Raw genomic sequence first — 13,708 nt, 5'->3', positions numbered from 1 at the left:
CTCTTCTCTGGGACCACAATCAGGGTATTCTCCTCCACCCCCATTTTAATTTTCGCCTCACCCTCAAAGTCTACCTCCTCGTCCTCATGTGCAGTTTACTGTAACTGGTGGGACTCCTCCCAGGCACTGAGGGCCTTCTGTAGATCCTGCTTCTTTAAGTTCTTGTTTGCTGGAAGAATTCTTTGACCTCTGCCACAGTATAGTTCTCCAGGTTGTAGAGCTCAACCACCATGCTTGCAGCAAGCAAAGTCACTGATGCTTAAAGTCTGGTAGAATTGAAGTGAATGTGGAAAAAGCAGAAGAGTCCAATCAAGGAGAATTTAAAAGGAGGTTGAATCTAGTATGAGGTTAATTTTATGGGATTTTAGTGCTACACACAATCACTGAGTGGCACTGCACAAATACAAGCACTGTATGCCGCCACTGAACTCCAATATATGAAATTGGGGTATTTGTTGAGGGGGCGAAACCCCACTCAAGCAACAACCACAGCCTTTTGTCAGGGTGAACGACAAGTCACTAGATTAACTTGTGCTCACCTCTCTGTTAGTTTAACAAAAAATGCAAGAAATTATCTAATAGCATTTTTTGTATTGTAATTTTATCAGCCTTGAAAAAGTCCTTGTTAGGACGAAACACGTGTCAGCTGAAGTTCATATTCAATGGGCTGAAGTTCATACATATTGGCTGAGTTTTCTCAAAGTTGGAACATCTGAGATCATAAAAATATACATTTTTTATGGAATGAAATCAAATATGTTTTCTCTATACGTGTTGTATACTGTCTGTGTCTTTTTACATTTGTATTGGATTGTATATTTATCATTATGTACATTTATAAATAAATTATGATTTGTATATCACTATTGTGATTTTCACCTGGTTAGGAGAACAAACATCCAGCATTCATGTTACTTATTGTGAAACAAAGTTCCTTACTTATCTATAGGACCTGGTGGTTTTCTCTTGTCCCATACAATTACATGTTTAACAATGAAAACATTGTGTGCTCCACTTTTGTTCTACTTTTGTGATTAACTGGTTTGGCTCTGTAGATTCCAGTATGTACATGTTGGCAACAGGTGTACTATAGTGTATGACCACCATCAACATGTATTACATGCATGGAAAACTTGAGGAATGTGCATTAGATATTAGTCAGTGTTGCCTCTTTTTTGTTCAGTCCTCTAAAGAACAAGGCAGGCCACAGGCAGCAGGACATTACCCTGGGGAACAAAGCAATCCTTCTTCTATAATGTCCACAGATCCAGGAGTGTACTGATAAGTGGCACAGGAGGTCCATTATTTATGCCACCCTTTCAAGATAGGGAAATATCTAGTCCACCTCTACATCTGGTTAGGGAAAGTTCCTTCCTTCCCCTTTTTTCCTCTGCCTAAGTTCAAAGCGGTTTAGGGTGACAAAAGGCTGGTGATTTGTTCCTTTGTGAGTGAGCTGGAGGTAGCAATTTGAAATGTAAGTGGGACAGGAAACAGCTCTGTTCTCCGATCTTGGCCCAATGGCCCTCTGCCAGCTACAACCAGGTCCTATGGCTCTATTGGGCCCAATTTGCATTCCTGGTAAACCCTAGGCAGCTGGAAACTCCCAGAAGGCCTCAGAAAGTTTAGAGCAGGAAAATACCAACTTTCAGAAAGTGGCATTTTCATATTAGAATCTAAAATCCAACTTTACCATGAAAGTGAATTTTAAATTGCAACCCTTTTGAGTCCAAACAAGGCATTTCTACCTGAATCCACTCAAAAGTTAGCACTGATTGAATGTAATCATGTAATAAGGTAACCCATTTTAACCTTTCGGAGAAATAGGCTGTACAGTAATGAAAATCAAACTTAGGAGGCTTTCACACCCAGGAAATGTAAAACTTAAAAAATGCCCTACTTTTCAAATACAATATGTAGGTCCCCTCCCCACTTTTTGCTCCACTGCTGATAGTTATGACTCTGAAAATGAACTGGAGTCTGCTGCCCAGGCCCCAGTGCCAGTGCTCTCTCCCTAAAACTGATATTTTTTAATTGGCAACCCCAATTGGCAAGGGCTTTAACCCCCTTATTGGACCCTAGCATATGGTACCAGTGGTACCCAGGGCATGGCTGTTAAAGAGGTCACCAAGACCTGCAGCACTGGTTGTGCCATCCTGAGTAACCCAAGTAAACAGATGACAGCAGCCCAGCCATTGCAGACTGTAGGAGCAATGCATACTGTTTGGATTCGACTTTGCCCTCACCATCTGTGACAAGCCAAAGCACTATCTTTAGTATATGCAGTCACACCTAAGGAAGGTTTCCTGCACCCAGAAGGCAGGGTGCATTATATTAAGGGTGTGGACATATAAGTGCAAGTTTTTTAGCACTATAGTGATCTTTTCCATTAAAGGCTACTGTAAGTGGTCAGTGATCAGTAGGATAACATGAGCTGCCACATGGGTAAACCCAAGGTCGCCAGCTCCTTTATGGTACCACCGAAATGTGTCATGTTTGGTATCAAACAACATGCCTCCTCACCCTTGACATGATTCTCATATCGAGGACGATGTGGCATGCACCAGGTGACTACCTTAAAGGTTGCCCACCTGGTTGCACCAGCCTTTCTAGAGTGCTGGAAGGCAGACCGCTGCTGAAGCCAACATGACAGGAATCTTACCACCTGTCAGAAGATGTGAACTCTTGCAGGAATCAGAAACAATTGCTTGGATGGGAAGGAGGTCACTCTTCCCTCCTTGACAGTATAACTAGTGAAGTATTCATCAAAGGCGGTGAGCTGCAAAGCTTTCACCGCCTGTGATATTTAACCATGCTGCCACCCAAAAGAGGAAACGGCCTTCACTCTGCCCCGAGGCACAAGCGTACCCGGGCAGGTGGGAAGATTATGTAGTCAATAGATGTACACCACAATAAGGCTAGCCACACTTCTAGGGTGGGCTACCTAGTCTGTACAGCTAAGGAAGGTTTCTGTCATTTTTAGAAGTAGTAAAACAGAGGGTTCTAGGTAGAAAAGGTGACGTACACCTCTGGATGGGGTCACCTCAAAGGCGGATTAGCTGCTGTGGATAGTAGCTCTTTGGCCACTTGCACCCACACACCTAAATCTAGGATTTAAAGGGCACCCTGGTCACCAGAACCTCAGTTCTAATCTGACTTGTAACAAAGGACACAGAAGGGACCCAAGTCTGCAACAACAGGAGCTGCACAAACTACAGGCATGATACTCTTCACCTGTGGCAGCCTTCCTGGAACTGCACAACTCCGACAAGTTCCGGACCAAAGACCGGTTCCCTGAGAAAGTGGGAACCATTTGAGAGTCAAAGGCAACTTTAGACTCCCCTGCAATAGTGGCACTAGTCCCCTGCACACTGCAGATAAAACAACATACCAGAACCAAAGAATCGCTGGCCATCAGGCCCTCCAAGGGATCACCCAAAAGTAGATGGTCCAGTACGTTGTTGGAAACGTAGTCCTAAACTCTAGCAAGTTTCAGATGCTACCATTTTCCTCCGGACCTCAGGATGTTGAAATACCTTCTTGCTGACCTTACTGCTGCCAAGGTTTGGTGGTGGTCAGCCTGGCAACCACCAACTTTACCTGATGCTGCAACACGAGAGAACACCACAACACCTTCACCCAACGCCGACAGTGGCCTCGTTATTGACTTTTTGCACCTATTTCCTCACCAGAACTATGTAAGTGGTCACATCAGCTCCCCCCGCAGCTCTCACTTCAGCACCATGGACAGCCAGGACAAATCTGCACCTGGGCTTCTCGAGCCAGGTCAAATCAAACTGACTGTCTGGCTTGGTCCTGGGACCCGCACCTCCTTCACCCTCCTTCTGTTCCACGCACCTCGACCTGCAAGTGACCGATTGCCTCTGGTGCTTTTTACCATTGACTGCGATACTAAAGTTTTGCAGTATTATTTGCAGTGATTTATTATCATTTCTAAAATCCATAAGCCATAACTGTGGTTGTACTTATCTGATTCACTTCATTTTGGTGTCTAAATGTATATAAAAATCTGCTTTGTTGTTGTAAATTGATGTCGGATGTATTACAAAGTATCTAATTTATGCTGTAGACAGTGTAATACACCAAAAGCTACATACGACAAAGCAATGAAAATGAAAATCAAAACAACGTTATTAGGGTTAGATTTGAGGCAGTGTTTCAGTTCAGGTTTAGTGTGTAGGGTAAGATTTAGGGTTAGGTTTAGGATGTGGGGTTAGGTTTCTTAATTTATTTGGAATATTTATCTGAACATTAACAGTAAGTAACGTTTAGCGTTAACTTAGCCAAAATTCAACAGAACTTTTTCTTTGATACCAGCACTTAATGTAAAGCGAGTTTTGAGAGTCCTCTGCTGTTTCTGAGGACACATTGACAAAGTTATGATGTGGGGTGATGACGGTGTAGACTTGTGTTCATTCCTCTGAGCAGTTTGTACACAGCACAGAAGGAGTGGGGCAGCGTGTTCTTACACACGAGATGGAGAAGCAAATAAAAAGGACGCCTGGTCACACATTTTTAGCATCCCCACCTGACCATTTAAATGACTGGAAACAACATGTGATTCTGAGTGGTTCATGGCGTCCTGTTTGCTTCTCACACGCCCTAGGGCTGGCATCAGCAGCGAGGCTCATATAAGAGTGGGCACCTGCAACAGTGAGTGTTGCATTGATACCAAGGGGTACTGGACGACAGCTACAAGGTCGCCATAGGTGAGTATAGACAGCTAGAATACGCCGGTAAGATGCTGTGATAGGTCTAGGACAGTACAAGAGAGAAAAAAGACCTTTCTTTCAAAATCATGACATAGTGCAATTAGAAATAGCTCCTGATCCCAGCTGGGTCTCGCTAAAGACAGCAGGGATTCAGGCAAATGGTGCTGTGGTGTGTAAAGGGCTGCTTGATGAGACATGACAGGGCTAGCAGTCTCTGGCATTACATTACACTCTAATTTACCACCTCGCTGCTGAACTGCAATCCACCCTTAATCCCGCCAAGCTATCATCACCCATTCTCCGCATGCTTACCTCTTTCCCGGGGTAGATAATGCCCAGGGCCGTCATCTAACTGGACTAAGGTCTCCTTTCCTTTCTTCTTCCCATATTTCTAGCACCCCTAACTCCTCTCCATTTCCCATCAGTCCTTAAGACATTCTTGCCCCTTAAAGCTGGCTCCTTCATTCACAGGTGAAAGCAACCCTCCAGTGACCCCTCCAAGGTGTCCCCAACATGCATGCCCAGACTTTACCAAGGCAGCCCCGCCACACAAGTAGAAGTTACAAAACACACCCTAGTTCCCACTCCTAACACCACAACATCCTCTGGCAAGACTACACAGAAATCCCCAGTCCTAATGGACCTCTTCCACTGCTCCAAAAATAGGGAAGGGAACGTGTTGAGAAAAACAACTGATGGCCATAAAGGTGTGCACGGAAGAAGGCATCAAGCATGCCTTCCTCTGTAGATCAACCCTAGCAGTTCCTCTTCCACTTTTAGATGTAGGAGAACCAGTGGAGCTGACACTACTCAATGGTGATCGTCCTTCTGCAACAGGGCTCCAGCATATTTCCCTGCTGTATTTTGGAAAAGAGGCATGGTGGTGCGAGGCGGGGGAAATAAACAATGTCCTGGTAGAAAGCAGCATACGCCATAGGGCCGTTGTTTTGTGTTCTGCATAAGGAACTATTCTTTTTTAGGTTTTGCCTGCACAGCGCTTGTGCTGGGCTTGTGAAATCTGTTGAATTTAATATAAATCTTAAAAAGGGCTTGCATCCCGCCCCTCTTGCTTTGCTTCCTTTCCATTGGTTCCTGTGATGGCCACTTACTTTTCCTCCATTTCGAGTGGTTGTAGCACGTTTCTGCATTTACTAGTACTGTTCCTCATGTTATTGCTCTTATCCGTGTCTCGAGACCCGAGTACTGTGTTCATCCGCTTTGCTTTCTTCTTCGCTGCTTGTCTTTGATGGATTGAACTTCTTTCATTTGCTTGTGTTTTATTAGCTTCCCCTGGCTGGATGCATTTAAAGCAGCTTACACATAGTAGTTTGTTTGCTTTGGTTCTTCTGTTTGAGCACACTCCTATTAATGAATGTTAATCTGCTTTCCTTTGAAGCCGAATAATTGTAAATAACGGTCGCAAGGCTGCACGCATTTAAATCGTGTTTTTTCTACACAAGAGCACTCAGTCGGCACTCCCGCCCAACTCCCACTCCCTTCCCTTGCAGAGGCGGTCCCTTGTTATAATATGATCAGTCTAAAACAACCTCTCAGACCAGGCATTAAAATAGCACTTTCAAAGCTTACTTGATAAGTTTCGGCCCAATATGCTCTATGGAACGGACGCCTGAATTATTTTGCAAATTATAACATTTTGCGTTTATCATCGAAACATCAGTGAGCAACAAAGGCAACCATATTATAAATGCTTCTAAAACCTTTGTTGTATCTGCCCAGTACCCTGGCAGTTGTATGGCATTTCATTTCACACCTTGTGAATCCTTTGGACAGACCGACGAGGACACCAAACATCGTGTTTTTCTTCCATAAAATTAGTAGCACATCCCACTAAGACATATTTGGAAAAATGTACCTGCCTCTAGGGCTTTATTTTTGTTTGGCTCATAACTGGTGTGGAGACGTATAATGGATTAAACTGTAAACTAGAGAATCAGAAAACATCTTATTTCATCTTTAACTCATACAAGATAGCTGGCCCTCCTTTGGAACTCACAATTAAAATGCATTAATCTCTGCTATCAGCATGCATTTCAAGCGTGCCTGTCACTTGCATGTTTTTTTTTCTTTGTCCTTTACCTAATCTCTCCACTTTATACTACCACTAGTTACTGCACAATACATTACTTTCTCAACAAAACAAGTCATAACACTTTTACGGAGTTTCAGTAACTTTTATTGCACAACCGCTCACCAAGCTACAACTTACAACAAAAAACAGCATATTATTAATCACGTAGGCGAACCCTAATGCATTTACTAATGCTTGTTACCCTTTGATTCTGCAAATAAAACAAATGGTTGGAGGGTGCAACAACAGAGAAGGGCTCTCGGCATTCAGAGTTGCTGACAATGAATCCACCGCACTGAGGGGCATATTTATACTCCGTTTGCGCCGAATTTGCGTGTTTTTTTTTTACGCAAAATCGGCGCAAAACTAACGCCATATTTATACTTTGGCGTTAGACGCATCTAGCGCCAAAGTATGAGGAATGAGCGTCATTTTTTTGCGTGAACCCCTTCCTTGCGTTAATAAGATGCAAGGTAGGCGTTCCCGTCTAAAAAAATGACTGCGACGCAAATGCGTCGTATTTATACTCCCGGGCAAAAATCACGCCCGGGAGTGGGCGGGGCAAAAAACCCCGCATTTGCGCCTCTTTTTAACGCCTGGGTCAGGGCAGGCGTTAAGGGACCTGTGGGTTCAAAATGAGCCCACAGCTGCCCTCCCATGCCCCCAGGAACCCCCCCTGCCACCCTTGCCCACCCCAGGAGGACCCCCAAGGATGGAGGGACCCATCCCAGGGACATTCAGGTAAGTTCAGGTAAGTATAATTTTTTTTTTTTAAATATTTTTTTGTGGCATAGGGGGGCCTGATTTGTGCCCCCCTACATGCCACAATGCCCAATGACCATGCCCAGGGGACATAAGTCCCCTGGGCATGGCCATTGGGCAAGGGGGCATGACTCCTGTCTTTATTAAGACAGGAGTCATGTAAATGGTGTCTGGGCGTCGTACAAAATGGCGCAAATCGGGTTGAGGCGATTTTTTTGCCTCAACCTGACTTGCCCCATTTTAAGACGCCCTAACGCCATTTTCCCCTACGCCGGCGCTGCCTGGTGTACGTGATTTTTTTTCGCGCACACCATGCAGCGACGTTCTGCTAGCGCCGGCTAACGCCATTCAATAAATACGGCGCCCGCATGGCGCTTCAGAATGGCGTTAGCCGGCGCTAAACTTTTTGACGCTAAACTGTGTTAGCGCAGTTTAGCGTCAAAAAGTATAAATATGGGCCTGAGTGCTTCTTGCCACCGCAGTGGAGATCTCGACTTGGGCCAGGCATTTTTCTGCAAGTGGGTGGCAATAGATGTGCACCGCTCGTCAACACACAGGATCTTGCGGGCCTCCCACCAGTCGCTAACTACAGTTCCAACTCTGTCCAAATGAAAGAGACTGTAGCCTCTTAATTTCCATCATTCTTTCAACATTTGTTTCAAAAATATCTTCTGCATCGCCTGGACCAAATATTTTCTCCTAAGCTAATCGTTATTTGTTTATTGGACATTGCAATGAAAACGTGAGCAGAATTTAAAACTCAGTTAACCAGCTACCCCTGAGCATACATAAGTAGTTAGATAAATCAATTCCAATATCTGTGTTAGGCATACAATGTAACAAAATACATGCAAAAACTACAGGTACAATAACCATCTTTAGATTTAATAAGTTTCATAATGCCAGCCAATTAGTCGCCCGGGCTAACCCCTACTCTCCACCCTAACAAGTAATCTTAGATTTTCAGATCTGGAAGCTGAATACAGAACATTATAGGTTTCCCCTCTAAACACTTGTGGTCTAAGGTACTGTTTCTTGCACTTTCTTTTCATTTGTTGTCAGAGTACTGTAGATCTCAACGGCAAGAGATCAATTCAAGACGCAGGGCTTGGATCCTTGCAGAATGTGGCAGGGGAGTCTTTTCATACCTCTGCTCTCTAGCGTCCTACATTCAGCACACCACCCACAGCCATCACTGCACAAAGCTATGCAGTGGCAGAATATGTTTTCCAAAAGTGGCTCTAAGAAGAGGGGAGATAGAAAAGCCACAATATATATTTATTGAAACTAAGGAAGCAACAAAGAGATGATTAACTCTATCTTGTGTATGTCTCAAATGTTCACCCTAGATAAGAGATCTTGAAAAGCTTGTCCTCAGGATTTTGTCAGGAATCCCATGAAAGCCTTGCACTTAGAGCAGGAAAAGCATAATCTACAGAAGGGTGGCGTAGATTCCTTTTATAGCAGATGAGCTAAGACCGGGCCAGTGTCAGCTGTGTACACTGGTAGGGTGGGATTAGGCACTCACCAAGGTCAGATGAGTCCTTTCATGGTCAATACAAGCATTTGCAATGCAATGGGTCTTGCATTTGCTAGAGTTAGAGCTGTTAGTGTTGTAATTTCCCAACAGGACTTTTCTTGCCACATAAATTGAAATGGAAAGTAAAACAGTTGACATAAGCGAGAAGATTCAAAGCGCCATGAGCATGAGCGCACAGGAGAGACACAAAAGAAAAAAGAAGTTTGTTCACAGTCAAACGTATCGGCAATCGTGCTATTTTCCATGTAACAGGGGCAGTCTGCAAGGCGGTAACAATACCGCCCCAAGGAGGGACAAACATAAAGCATTTGCTATTGATAACAAAGGATCTTTGAAGAGCAAGCCCACAAACGAGTGAAAGTGATGGGTGTGCGGTGGGTGTGGTTAAAAGCCCACTATACTTACAACAGGTCAAGGCGCTTGCACGCTCCACTTAATAACCAGAATCGGGGGATAAAACAATTGCACAGGCTGAGCTAGTTAAACATGAAGTACACAGATCTTGGAACACCATAGCTGGAGTCTGTTATTGGGTTCGTTTTGAGCTAGAAACAGAAGAGGCTTGCATTTTTTCCACAGTTAGGGGCATATTTATACTTTGTTTGCGGCAGATTTGCATCATTTTATTTTTACCCAAATCCGGCGAAAACTTAACTCCATATTTATATTTTGACGCTAGACCCATCTAGCGTCAAAATATTGGAGTTAACGTCATTTATTTACCGTGGAAACCTACCTTGCGTCAATGAGATGCAAGGTAGACGTTCCAGGGCAAAAAATGACTCTAAGGCCTTTGCGCCTTATTTATCCTCCTGTGCAAAAATGACGTACTGGAGGAGGAGAAGCATTATTTAATGTCTTGGTCTGGGCGGGCGTTAGGGCACCTGTGGGCTCATTTCCATGGTCAGAGACCATGGAAGTAGTCGACAAGTGCCCTTCCCTGCCCACAGGGACATCCCCACCCACACCTTGAGGACAGCCAAGGATGGGGGGACCCATCCATGGTAAGTCCAGTTAAGTATTTTTTTATTTTTCTAAAAGTGGCACGGGCCTAACTTGGGCCCCCCTACATGGCACAGTGGCCATTCCCAGGGGACACAGGTCCCTTGGGCATGGCCATTGGGCAGGGGAACATTACTTCTGTCTTTGCTAAGGCAGGAGTCATGTCCAAGGGGGGTAGAGCATCAAAAAATGACGCTAGCAGGTTAGAGTCAATATTTTTTACGCTAACCTGACTAGTGCCATTCTTTGACGCAGTCTTCCCTATTCCTCCCCGACCCGGTAAGCGTCATTTATTTTGACGCTAACCAGCCTTAAATATGACATCTGGCTGGCATCTAGGAATGGCGGTAACAGGTGGTAAACTTTTTGACGCAAACCTGCGCTAGGGCAGGTGTGCGTCAAAAAGTATAAATCAGGGCCTGAATGCCTTGTATTTTTTCAGGCCATCAACACTGGTTGCAAAAACTCCAACATTTTTTCAAAACAGACCCCACAAAAAGAGATTTAAAAATGTAGCAAATTGAGAGGATTCAGATTTTATTTATTAATGTGGGATAAACTTTTTTTAGTCCAAAGCCTCAGAACTGTTTAAATGAGGCATCTTGCCATCCTATAACGTGCCCTTTACATCAAGGAAGTGGGTCAAGAGAGCTGGGCAGAGCTGGCAAGTTTTCTGTTTGTTCACGAGTGACATTTCCCGTTTTTTAGTGCACCTATGTGGGACATTTCGGGCACTATTTATACTGTGTTTGCTCTGCATTTGTGTCATATTTGGACAAAAAAACAGCGCAAACTTACAAAATATTTGTACGTTTGTGCTGTTTTTGTGTCAAAAAATGACACAAATGTGGCACAAACAAAGTATAAATATGGGCCTTACTGTAATATGAGTGACACTTTTTACTAATCATTCAGTCAAAGAAACTTTATTCCGCCATATATAGGCCATGAAAAGCAGGAGGAAGTTAAGAAATGACCCATGTTATGTAATGGTCTTAAAACAGTGATAACCCACTCTTAAGTGTATTGCCTCACTTGACAGTTAAGTCTTTTACTTATGACCTCCAGATCCCTCCCTGCTACTCTAATGGGTGACAAACCCATATGGCTAAATTTTATCCAAAAACAAGTAAGGCTATTTTAACTTCTTTTGGGAACTGAAAGACAAACAATTACAACATAGTGTGCACTTGCAAACTCAAAATTATCTGGATTATTTCGGCCATTGGTCCTATTTAATCTTAAATCAATCAGTCATGTGCATTTGTTAAGCGCAAAGCTGCTTTGGCAGAAGTGTCCAGGATCTTAAAGGAGAGACTGAAAACATACCTTGTCCTCAAGGACTAATGTCGACCAAACAGCCAAGTTTTAGCTCTCTTAAAAGATGTCAACTGAATGAGTCATAGAAAGTTTGAGCAGTAAGGTGTTCCGGAGCTTCAGTGTCAATCCTTTTAATGAACTGCCTCCGATCCGACTTTAGATTTTCTGGGAATTTGCATAAGGCAGAGGTTATTGGACCTCAGCATTCTCTATTGCTTGTACAAGCCGAGTTTAAAGGCCAGGGTGATGGTCTTAAATTTAGGCCCATATTTATACTCTGTTTGCGCCGCATTTGCGTCATTGTTTGATGCAAAAACAATGCAAACTTACAAAATATAATTGTATTGGTGGCGCAGAGTATAAATATGGGCCTTAATGTTTCACCACTGGAAGCCAGTGTAGCTGCTTTAGGTGAGGTGAAATATTTTGGTGAAATGCCACACACCAAATCTTCCCCTCCCTAGCTCTTTAAAACAAGGATTGGCAAAGCATATAAGCGTTAGCGCAGGTCTACATCAAAAAGTATACCGCCGGCTTGCGCCATTCCTGGACACCGGGCAGGCGTCATATTTATAGCCAGCACAAAGGCCCGGTTAGCATAAAAATAAAATACGCTAACCAGATGGGGAAGGCGTAGGAAAAACTGGAGGTTGTGCGTGAAAGAATGGCGCTAGTCAGGTTAGAGTAAAAAAATGTACTCTAACATGATTAGCATAATTTTTTCAACGCACAACCCCCAAGGACATGACTCCTGTCTAAGTAAAGACAAGAGTCATGCCCCCCAGCCTAATGGCCATACCCTGGGGACTCATGGGGAAGAAGCTGCACAGACCATGCAGTGGTGCCAGTTGGAGGGAAAGAAACACCATGGGCAACAGGTGTATAGGAGGGGAAAAAACAACATAGACAAAGTGGGAGGGAAGGGAAAGGAGAAATATGTACCCCAATGGTCAGAGGGGACATGGAAACAATGAAAATAGTACCTTTATCACAGTGCCATCAGCAGAAAAACTGTAATCAAAGTGAATCAGTACATGCTCCAGCCAAAAGAAGAGGAACTGAAGATGCCACCCTCTAGCCAATTAGATGGCATCAAATAAGAGTGACAATGAAGTCAACAAATGGTAACTGAAGGGAAGGCTGCAAGCCCCTTTTTGTATATGATCTGTCTGGCAAGAGAGAGTGCATGCAGCACATGCGCTGTCGCAGGTGAGACCTAAACGTATATTCCCCACTTAAAGTGTTGTTTCATACAACATGTGCTGTCCTATCTTTCTGCAAAGAGATATTGTCAGGAAAGAAGACTGATGAGAAAAGCATAATTACTCCAGAATGTTCACTATTTAAATATGCTTATACACAAACAGCATTGGAATAGGGAAGTATGTTTATCTCCACACGACGTTCATGCATCTGAAAATGAAGTTTACAACACTATAAAAGTAAATTAATTATTAAAGTGTTTTGTTTGACCATTTTTAAAAAAAACACATTTACCACAGGAGCAGTAATGTGAATTACGCACTTCTTACCTGTATGGCATGTAATGATTATTTTGGTGGCTGCTTGCATATTGTTCTGTGTTGGCATTTCAGTCGTAGGGGTGGAAGGTGTGAGTCTTGAAGCTGTAAAGCACAAGAAATAAGTATTTCTCTGGCACTAGAGAGGAAGGCAGTTTCAATCACCAAGGGAAAGAACTTCAACATTTCTGGACTCAAAGCCAGGGGTTGCACACAGGGGTGTAGTTTCAGGTGGGAGTCTGGGGCGTTACTCCTCCCAAACAATTAATTTTCTGGTAGATAGCTGGGTACAGGTACTTTCAGTTGGGTATGGTGAGGTGTCTGTTGGATTTCACCAGGATTTGTTACATACACATACAAAAATGTGCACACACGCTCCCCCTTTCTCTGTTTTGAAAGTCTTCAAAAATGTTGGTAAGTTTTCAAAACACTGTGCTTTCCATCACTTAGTTCCTCCTACCAATCTGCATTTTTCTCCCTTTCCACTGTCACTTTAGCACCTCTCATGCACCCTGCCTTCGTTGGATGTATTTTAACCTTATATGTCAGCGTGATTGTTGGGAAATCTGAAGCTCCACCCCGCCAGTCTTACTAACCAAGCTAAGCCCCTGGTCTCACACAAATATCCTACTGTTGGGACAGGTATGCTGTGCTCTAATTGCAACCACATTGCTGCTGCTACGCACTGCTGACATGGTACGGTACTAGGCAGGCAGATGCTCTCTTGGGAGATCACTACACCACT

The 13,708-nt window shown here is 43.7% G+C and overlaps 1 protein-coding gene across 1 annotated transcript in view; it reads left to right on the top strand.

The window, feature by feature from the left end:
* Positions 1-4,620: 4,620 nt before the first annotated feature.
* The window catches only part of LOC138303663 (epidermal differentiation-specific protein-like), a 34,772-nt gene continuing 25,684 nt past the window's right edge, over positions 4,621-13,708 (top strand). The window contains exon 1 of the mRNA XM_069242971.1: positions 4,621-4,727. The gene's annotated coding sequence lies outside the window, so the exon portion shown is untranslated. The remainder of the gene's footprint in view (positions 4,728-13,708) is intronic.

Source organism: Pleurodeles waltl, chromosome 7, assembly GCF_031143425.1.
Source record: "Pleurodeles waltl isolate 20211129_DDA chromosome 7, aPleWal1.hap1.20221129, whole genome shotgun sequence".
In the NCBI taxonomy this organism is placed as follows: domain Eukaryota; kingdom Metazoa; phylum Chordata; class Amphibia; order Caudata; family Salamandridae; genus Pleurodeles; species Pleurodeles waltl.
This window is presented reverse-complemented; position numbering and strand designations above follow the sequence as displayed.